At 35.0% G+C, this 10,288-nt stretch overlaps 1 protein-coding gene across 3 annotated transcripts in view; it reads right to left on the reverse strand.

Annotated features, from left to right (window-relative positions):
• Positions 1-10,288, reverse strand: part of BNC2 (basonuclin zinc finger protein 2) — a 327,345-nt gene that overhangs the window by 222,049 nt on the left and 95,008 nt on the right. The gene's annotated exons all lie outside the window — the stretch shown is intronic.

The following is a 10,288-nucleotide window of genomic DNA, read 5'->3' on the forward strand; positions in this document are numbered from 1 at the left end:
ACTAAAGATTTTTAAAGTGGGGTTAGTTTTGTTTTGGGGATTTGTGATGTTGTTTTACTTTTTAATATCATTGCTGTCTATGCTATGAGTTAAATAATTTCCTTCCACTGCCTTCTGAAAGATTTCGTTAATGAAGATATACATTAATGAAACATACATTTTTATGCAAGAATAAAATTGCATTTTAAAGTAAAAAAAATGCCCAGCACTGAATTATCAGAGGATTATTTTTTTAAACAGCTAGCATATACCACACAGTTTCTCTTAAATGTGTAATTAAAATTTTGAAGAACCTAGATTTTAAAGGTCATACTTCTACAAATATTGCATTATTTGAAAGTAGAGTACAATGCCCTAATGCTCTAATCCCGTCCCCAAATTTTACTTCTACAATTATTTTTTCACTTAGTATGTATTTTAGATGTGCATCATCACAGAACAAGCAAAACATGAATTACCTTTTCCTGAGGAAAGACTGTAGGAAAAGCCCTCAGACCAGTTCTGTGATTATAGACTATACTTGTATTGATTTCAGTGAGAACAGGACTAGGCACTTAAAATTAAAATTTTCTAGTGTTGTAAAGTATTGTTTTTCCACAGAAACCTTTTGTATCAGCAGAATAGTTTGATACACCTTGGTTTTGACCTGTAATAGTGTACTGAAAGGCTGACTACCTCAAACAAGCTTTCACAATGGAAAAAATAGATAGAAATTCTTTTAAATAAATTGTCAGGTAAGTCCGATGATGTAGGAAGTTCACTGACCATTTTTATTGTTGTCTGAACATTTTCCATGTTCTTGGCTGTGTTCTAAAACCCAGCTCTTACTTCTCTCCTTAGACAATCAGACTGAGTAGCCACTAATGAAACTACCCTCATTAAGAAGAAAATATACCAGTATGTATCTACCTCAATTTTTCCTCAATTTTTAAGGAAAAGAAAACAAAAAATGCCGCTTTACAATAAGTGCTATGCCAAAACTGGAGAAGTAGCATGAAAATTCACTTATCATGCGAGAGATTCTACATTTGTCAAGTTCTCATACATAACTTAGCTTTGTTTTGCTAAATATTAATTTACTATTACAGTTCATGCAACCAATTTTATTTTTTAAATATTTAAGGGAAGACAATGTCTACAGAATGCTACAGCAAAAGGTAAAAAAAATTACACATTTCCAAGTGAATTAAAATGTTTCAGTTGTCTTTTTTATTTATCCCTGCAGAGAAAAATCAACATCTCAGTAGATTCCAGAGCAATATTTCAGGAGGTCCTGCAAAATAGTGTAATAATATTCTATTTAGATTACTTTGTCTTTTGTGTTTAAAATGATTTTGTATTCTAGGAAAGAGGGAAGCAAAGTCAGAAGAAACTGGAAATTATACACGGTACACGACAAACACAGTCAGCCATACACATTTCTTAACGTAAAACAGTGTTTACTATTCAGCTATCACTGTTCTAGTAGAAAACTACCATTTTTTTAAAAGTAGAACAATGATAAGAAAACGTAATAAGTAAAATCTATGATAATGAGATCCCATGTCAGACAGACAGATGCCATACCTTATTTCTATATGTGAACAAAAACATATATGGTGAGTTGAGGGTTTTTTTCAAGCAGAAATGAAGTGATTGATAGCCTTCAGGTTAGAATTTATTTTCCTTGAAACAATCTGATCATTCTTTCTCATTCCCTCTCTCTCTTCCCCCCGGCCCTGAACTGAACTTCAGCATTGCATTAACAATGGACTGGTGGATAGGAGGATCTATTAAAATGAGTAACTCACTGCGTAAGGTACTTTTCTTGCAGAATGCTCCATCTGCATGAAGCTAATGTTTTGGTGTGCTGTCTGCTGCTGTAACCAGTTCTCTCCCAGATATCAATGAAGCTGTGCATACATTTTATTTTTTTATGCAAATTATGGCTTTGGAGAGGTCATGCCTCAACACCATTGAATTAATAAGCAGCCAATCTGTGATATAAAGAACATATTTATAATCATCAGTCACCTCTCAGATTATTACATTGTTTGCAGAACATTATAAAAACCATTAAGTATCGGGCATTTCTTTATGGCATTCTGCATAAAGATGCTGCAAATTATATGAATAAATCTCTTTTTTGGGAAGCTTGTACAGAAAGCACTTTTCCTACTATCTTTAAGGACACCAGCAGTTAAAGAGTGAGCTGTTTCATAAAACTGTTTGTACACTGATGTCTGAGTTACACTTGAGGGATATGGTAATTTAGAAAATGGACTTTTGTTTAAGGCTTTGAATGCTAAAAAAACCCCACCCCACCCCAAACCCTGAAAAAACTCCATAAATAAATCACATTATTTAATCTTGAACAAAAAAATAGAATCCTTACAATTTGTGGCACAAATGATAAAAGTTCTTACACAGCTGTTATGTTTTTCCTGGTTTAGAAACAGCAAGCCAGAAGTTGGTTTTGCTTTTCATACCTGCTTTCCACAACCCCTTCTTCCGTGCATTCTAATTTAAAAGAAAAACTAATATTAGATAAAGCAACACATAATTTGACAGCCTACCAGTTAAAATCTGACAGGGTCAATAAAATGAGAGCTTGCAGGAGTCCCAGATGAGGAACACTTTCATGAATGCCTCCATTGTGTAAACTCTCCGTATATCCTGCCTGCAAATGACAGTCATATGCCACCAGCTGCAGGAGGCATTCCAGCAATGTCAACTGCTGTGGGGCATTAAGGCAGGGTAGATGAGTTGGTGGTACTTTGTATTTTTCCCTGGCTGGAACCAGGGCTGTCAAGCTTAACTCATTTAAGTGTTATTTTTCTAAAGACTATGGTGTTTATTTAGAAATGTAAGAAAATATATAATTAAAGCCTTGCTAATGGAGCTCCTCATTTTAATAGTAGTTTTATTATATAAAGCCAGCTGGAAGTAATTATTTTTTTCCTTGCATACTCTTCATTAGTTTGTACCTCCCTCCTCCCCAAGACATCTATTTCAGATGTTCTTATCAAATTTATGTATTTTAAAAAGTAAACTGTCCAGGGAACAAACAGCCACTAAAAGTTACGATAGGAAATGTGAAAACCCCAATGTCCACTACTCAGAAATACAGTTGCTACCACTTCTGAGGAGACTGTTTTCCTATGAACTCCATTTTACAGATTGCCATAAAACTCAAGTTTTAGAGAACTCCTGCAAGAAAAAAATACTTGGCACATTTTTAATTAAGAACTAAGTCTGAACCCGGTCATACAGGTTGGTGGTTTTAATTGTTTTTAAATTCACTGATGTCCAAGCGGATTACTTTTTGTCTACTAAGTCGGTGTAGAAAAAAAAGTGTTTAAGCATTCTGTGAGTTTAATTTCCCCATTTTTCTTGGTATTTATTTTGTCAAATAAACACAAAGCTCATATTTGAGATATAGGAATACAAATATACTGAGGGCTGCTTTTTAAATATTAGCAATACCTTGGTTAAGAAATTGTGCAAAGTAGAGATCAAACTGAGATGCTTTTCAGCGCCTTCCATGTGATAAGCCAGGGCATCACACATTTTTATCATACTCTTGCATACAGGCACACTGAAATACAAAACACCGGACTCTTTGCATGTCAGCACCTACATTCAGTCATCCTTGGAAGGGATGTTTCTCCTCTCTGCCCCTCATCTCTTCCTGTAGTCCCTTATAATCAAGGTTGTTTTAATTATTCAATTACTACCAAGAAGAGCTTTTCTTTTAATACGTGTTCAGATACATATATGCAGAGCAAGAAAAACTGCAGGGAAAGAAAAATGAGGAAAGGCATAAATAAAGAAAGGATATCAATAATGATCTATCATAAAATGACATTTTGCCATTGTACTTCCGCAGGAGCCGTAACATCTCACAAGACATCCCTCTGAAAGCAGCAATAAAACTGCAGTACAATACACAAGGTCTTGTATTCTGTGCAGGCAAAGGGCAATGAATATGCTAAAAGGAAATCAATCTGCATAAAAAGATCTGACAATAACATCTTCAGGTTTGTTTGGGTTTCTGTATTTTTTTTTTCTTAATGAGAAAACAAAGAAGATAAAAATACGGCTTCCCAAAGTGTTCTATGTAAATAATTCCTTTCAAAATCCTACCTTAATGATTAAATTACCTTTTATCCTACTGTGTTGCTGCTTTTCCTATGGAAAAGTTGGCAATTCCAGTTAGCAAGAAGTCTTGTAAACAATTCTCCTCCAATTTGATTTCATCTTGAATTACACTGCCCAAATTTCATTTTGAGATTTCTGGTTAAAACAAATTCAAAACTTCAGAGGCAAACTGGAAGCAATCATAATTTTGCATTGGCTTCCAGGGTAACCCATGAAAAACTGAGCTTTCCGTAACTTACACATAAAATCATACACAGGCCCATAATATCAAAAAGCTCAGACCAGACCAGAGACTTTAACAGAGAACCTGGTTTAATTTCTGGATTGTGATAAAACAGGAAGCCAGGTTTAGATTTCTTTAAGAAAGTGCAATGCCTAACTTTTTTTTTTTTAAATTATGTTCATCTCCTTAGTGTCTAAATAATAGGAAAGATTAAAATACACAAGAACAACTTTCTTTACCACTGTAGAAGCTTGTCTTGCAAAATACCTGCACATTTAGCTTCATAAAAGTTACACGCATACAGAAGGCTTACAGAATTGAGCTCCTAGTTACAGCTCACTCTGAAGGCTAATACACTGCTATCTGTAATTCTGTACCTAAACTATATGCTGTCCTTGATGCATGACAGGGCCTCCAATGACATGAATGGAAAACACATGCTCGGATCACGGTGAGGATATGATCCTTTATATTCTCCTTTCCTCTCACTGGTACACACCAAATGTTGAATTGTTCATCTGAAAAGAACTACATTGTATGACATTTTTATTCAAATTGTTCAAAGCCAGAAGTATTGCGTTTTAACGTTACCAATCTTTAAGAAATACACTATGGAATGCATGGAGAAAATACGTATGCAGAGAATCAGGTAATCTATCTCCTTCCCTGGAATTCTGGTTAAATAAAGTTTAAAAAGAACCACCACAAATAAATTGTGTTCATCAGGTGTGTCTCACTGTTCCCTGAGTTGTTAAAAATTACTGAGAAAAAGAAGAGCAATTAAAGCTCTTCTCAACATTAGTCGCAGTAGGTATCACAGAAAAAAAGAGACATTTACCACGCCACTCAAATTCTTCTATAAGGGGCATATTCCAAAATGCACAGGTAGGCAGACTGCAGCATTGATCTCTACTGACGTATTTGTGTTGTAGTCCATTTCCAAATAAACATAATCTCAAATATCACAGTAAGTTTACCTGCCAGTGACAGTACATTTCAGCTTTAATGACAACCCCAGTATACATTTTCTCACTTTACATAAAGCTTCTTAAAGTATCAGAACATAATAAGTATAAGAACTTATTATTCACTTTATAAGAAAGGCTTGCTGACTTCTGTGTTGTGCATGGGAAGGAATGGCAGGATCGTAATCGTGTCATTTTCTCTTCTGAACTCCTGCGCTCTGTAAGTGGCAGATGACACTCTCTCCTTTCCTTTGCACAAGTGCACAGATACGCATCATCAGTAGAGGATGGGGATGCAATGGCCTCCCGAGAGAGTCAGAACAGCATCAATGGTACATTGTTGGCAAGTTCACACTGATCAAAGCAATTTTGAGATGCTCACCCCCCACCCCCCAAAAGAGATGGCCTCTCTATGGCAAAATGTTGTGTGACGCAGCCATACAAGTGGCACTGTTTTCTTTGTCAGTGAAGGAAAATCATTTAGAAAACAGTTGTCCAGTATTTCAGTAAGGGAAAAGAGGCGTTAGGGCATTACTTTAATGAGTGGGGTGAGCAGTAACAAAGCAACAGATGCCTGTCCATAGGCTGATGTACAGTCTCTTATTTTGGACATTTGTCAGACAGACTGATGTTAAGCTAAAGAATGCATTTTGCCTCGTTGAAAAATTGTATATAAACACACAGACTTTCATTTAATAAAATTGCTTTTTAAGTTTACCCCTTTCTACAGGCAGGCTGGGCAAAAAATAAATCCCTTAATTACAGTTTATCTAGATGCTGAAATTTTGTCATTACGCTCTCTGAATTATAGTAAAAAGCTGCATTAGCGAGTCTCTTTCTGAACTAAAAGATTAAGAGACAGCAACAATGGAATTCTCCCTTTCTCCCTCTTCTCTGTTTCAGCCTTCTCTTTCTTGAGCCAGTATGATTCATCACCTCCTGGGTATACTAGGAGCCCCAAGTTTGGAAATTCTTCTAAACTGCAAAGAACCATTAGTCTACAAGGCAAATCCTTTTACAAAAGCACAAGCAGTATTGTTTGAGAAAAATAACTGAGCAAAGAAAGCTATACACAGCATATGTTTTGAGCATGTCTAGTAAAAAGTAAAAGCTCTTTAAAGCTTTTGTTTCTGATTGTACTTTATGACGGCAGTTCTGTATCAGTGAACAGAGTGTTCCTTTGCAATCAGCACAGTGTCACAACGACCTGGCAAATGCGAATGCTTTCACTATCACTACAGTCCTTGCAATCTTGCCTCAGCTGTGACCCATTCACTTTTGCCCCAACTTCACTAAGATGCCTTACTCAGCATCTAATTAGTTAGGGGAGATTTGCCTTGGCTCTTAACCCTGACATAAGAGCAGGAGACTCTGCTGCTGTTATATACCAAATCTGTTCTGTCACTACATTAATCAAATCCCCATAAAACTATATATGAATAAGTAACTACTAAAATACAAAGTAGAAAAATAGAAAATAGAAAAACTATACATTTTAAAATGTTAAACACTAGTGCTTATTGCACAATATATTTCAGCATGTGCTTTAATACATGCTTCAATGCTTCATGCAGATTTTACAGTTTTGTGCATACATATCTCAAAGTTAAGCAAAGATCTGACAGTGTTCTTAGCACATCATCAACTAAAATATACAATGGCACAAATATGTTCAAACACTGTATGTGTATATGTGCAAGATTAATATGTATAGAGAGGAACGGGAAACATTTTGCTATGTTTTAGTTCTCCTGCAAATACTGAACACAGTAAGAGAAGCTATTGAGAGGAGTTTTTTTGTTTTTAATCATGTATCATGCTCATACCTATCACTGCATGTACTTGTATGTCTAGTGCTATATGCCATGCAAAACATCCTGCGCTTTTGTCATGTACAATATTTTCTAATGTGCCTCTGTTCTGAGGCACATCAGAAGCAGCACAAAATTCTTGATGCAGATATTTTTAATTTGCTAAAAGGACATGAACCATTACAGGTCTAAGCCATGCTTTACCAAAATACCCAACAAAATTAAAGCAAGTGTCTGAAATGAGACAATGTAACCTGATAAAGCTTCTGAATTCATACTAGCACATGAACTTATTCATGAACGACAACAACAACAACAACAAAAAAAGCCACCTGGGGTCAGCTAATCTTTAAAATGGTGTGATAAAAATATATATATTAAATAAAACTATTATGCTTGCTGACGCTTACTGACAAAGGCGATTGTTAACTACCATAAACTACAAAATGCATTTTACCAATGTTAATCTTTCTCCCAAAATGTTCATAATAAATCCATGTATGGAATTATAGCCTGTTGTCAAATTAAGTTTGAACTCTTTTTGCATGTACACCTATATTAAAAGAATAGTTATATGCTACAGGAAAACAGTTAATTACTTAATAAATGTTAAAATTGCATACAACCTTTATGACCAGCAACCCAGGAACATTTAAAAAGCTTTCACCTTCAATCCATTAGACATTACACTACGCTCCTATTTTTAAATACTGGTTCAATAAACAGTTTATGTGCCTACGTCTACATCAATGTTAGGAACTATCAGATTGAAGAATACAAGTACAGCTCGAAACAGGCAGTGCACGTTGTATACAGTTTAATATTTCTAGCAATACTAATGCATACTCCACGTATTGTAAGTATTATTTAGTTTTCCTTGGAATAAGCATGCATTTATGCAAGGAAAAAAAGTTGAATTTACTGTACCATATCTCTCGTGAACAGACGTGTCTATATTAATATACATCATTGATTTAATTTTTAGTTTTCTTGGCTTCCCGCTCACCTATCCAGAAGTGATTTCTCTGGTGATAACTAACACATCATGCTAATGAGAGAATCTAATGTACAATAGAGAAATGTCACTACTAATAATATTTGCATGAAGTTAAATAAAGCAACTGTAAGAGAATGTCAGACAGTTGTTCTTTAATAAGATACAGTTACACAATGAAATTATGTTGTTAATTTTGTTACATCATTGAGTGAATCCTAAATTACTATATAATGATGCACAGATCCATTTATAATTCTGATATACTGCTTTTTCACTCTCACATTGAAAAAAGCTTCTGGAAAGGCTATTACCTTTTTATCTGAAACGGATTAAACATACTTCTTTCTTAACAAAAAGGTACATGGCTCTGGCATTTTGTGTCACTGTGGGTTACAGCCATTTCTCTTACGGTCTCATTTCTGAAATGACTTAAAAGTATTTTAGAACATTACAGCCCTTGAGGTAACTGGATGAAGAAAAATGACATTTCTTATTCTGACAAATGCACAAAACATTTATGAAAGCAGACAATCACAAAAGCCTGCTTTTCTTAATCAATCAAATCCAGACCTTCTTTTCTGTTGTTAACAACTCCTTGCCAGAACTAGAATGGGCAGTGGGTGTCCTGGACTTAACCAGATGAGCATGGAAGAGAAGCCAAGGGTTTCTGCTCATTCTCGACCTGTCACTGATCAAAGTGACCCAAAGAAGCACTCCTTTTTAAAAGTTAAGATTTATGCCCTTTGAGGTTATCAGACATTCTTCTGTATACAGAACGGGATGACCCCTTTCAAGCAAATCACACACTTCTACATGGACAAAAGATGCATAGGCAAAACAATGCAGTCAAGTGGCCATGTCATAAACTTCTCGCAGGTAATTTAGGAGACTATTCCTCTTCTCCTCTCACCCCACCAAAATCTAAATTTGCTCTGGAATGTGGAGATGCCATTTTCCTGCGCTCCCATTCTCTAAGAAAATAATCCAAAAATAAGCACCATCATACTTTGCTATTAATAGCCCAAACCTGTACAATCAATCCTAATTTTTCTGACACATACAGTTCCTTGTCATAATGAAGTAGGTTTTCCTTTTATTCTGAGAAAAGTTATACATTCCTACAGTATGCAAATAGCAGTGCAGTGTGAGTTGAGAGGTAAGAGGAGGGAGGGATCGCAAGGTTTTGTTTTGTTCTAAATCATTCTTCTTGCCATGCTCCAATCTTTGTACTAAAAACCTGCTTGAGATTAAGTTACAACTCCAAGGAAAAGTGATGGGGCTCGGGGTTTGTTTGCTTCTAAAAAACATGTGGAAAGCCAGAATTATACTTAGAAATTTAAAAAAGAAATGTCTCTAGCGTTACTATGTATAGCTGGAAAAGTTTCATTAAACAGTTCTTTCAAACCATGCCAAACTTTGCTTGCAAGTTATGTACATTTCATAACTTCATGTTATTTGTACTCATGAAAACAATTTTTCTTAAAGCATAGGAAAAATTTTAAAAATACTTACATTTCCAGAAGATGGATTGAAAAATATTAAGTAACAAATGGATGAAAATAGGTAACAGAATACAATAGTCAAAATTTTAGTGATTTAGAAAGAAACATTGGCACTTAGACACAAATTTGCAGCTGCACTTGCACATAGTCTGTGCTTATAGTCTGTGCAAGCTAGCAAGTTATAACAGCTTTAACAAATCAGAAATATAAGACAAAATATTATCCTTAAAGAGGAGAGAAATGCATTTAGCAAAATAACTTACCCTCCTCTTAAAAGCATGATGAAAGCATATTTGGACTGAATATGTTTAGCACATGATAAACAAACAAACAAAATATGACAAGGAGATTAACACAGTACGCAAACGCGTTAAGTACAGACTTTTAAGAAATAAATCTGTTCGACATTACCACCTTTGCAGTGCTACTGTGTGTGTATTCCAGTGGAAGGATACACACTGATGCAGCATCTACCACACGTTTAGTCATTTAATACATTACTTCTGTCCTTCTATACAGAATACAACATGACCACGCATGTTCAATAATGTACAAAATCCAGTTAATACTCAAGAATTAGCACATTTAAAATATTATTTAAAAAGAAAATAGACACCAAACAGCCTAGCTTATGTGCATAAATGTTTGGC

This window comes from Aptenodytes patagonicus, chromosome Z (assembly GCF_965638725.1).
Source record: "Aptenodytes patagonicus chromosome Z, bAptPat1.pri.cur, whole genome shotgun sequence".
NCBI lineage: Eukaryota > Metazoa > Chordata > Aves > Sphenisciformes > Spheniscidae > Aptenodytes > Aptenodytes patagonicus.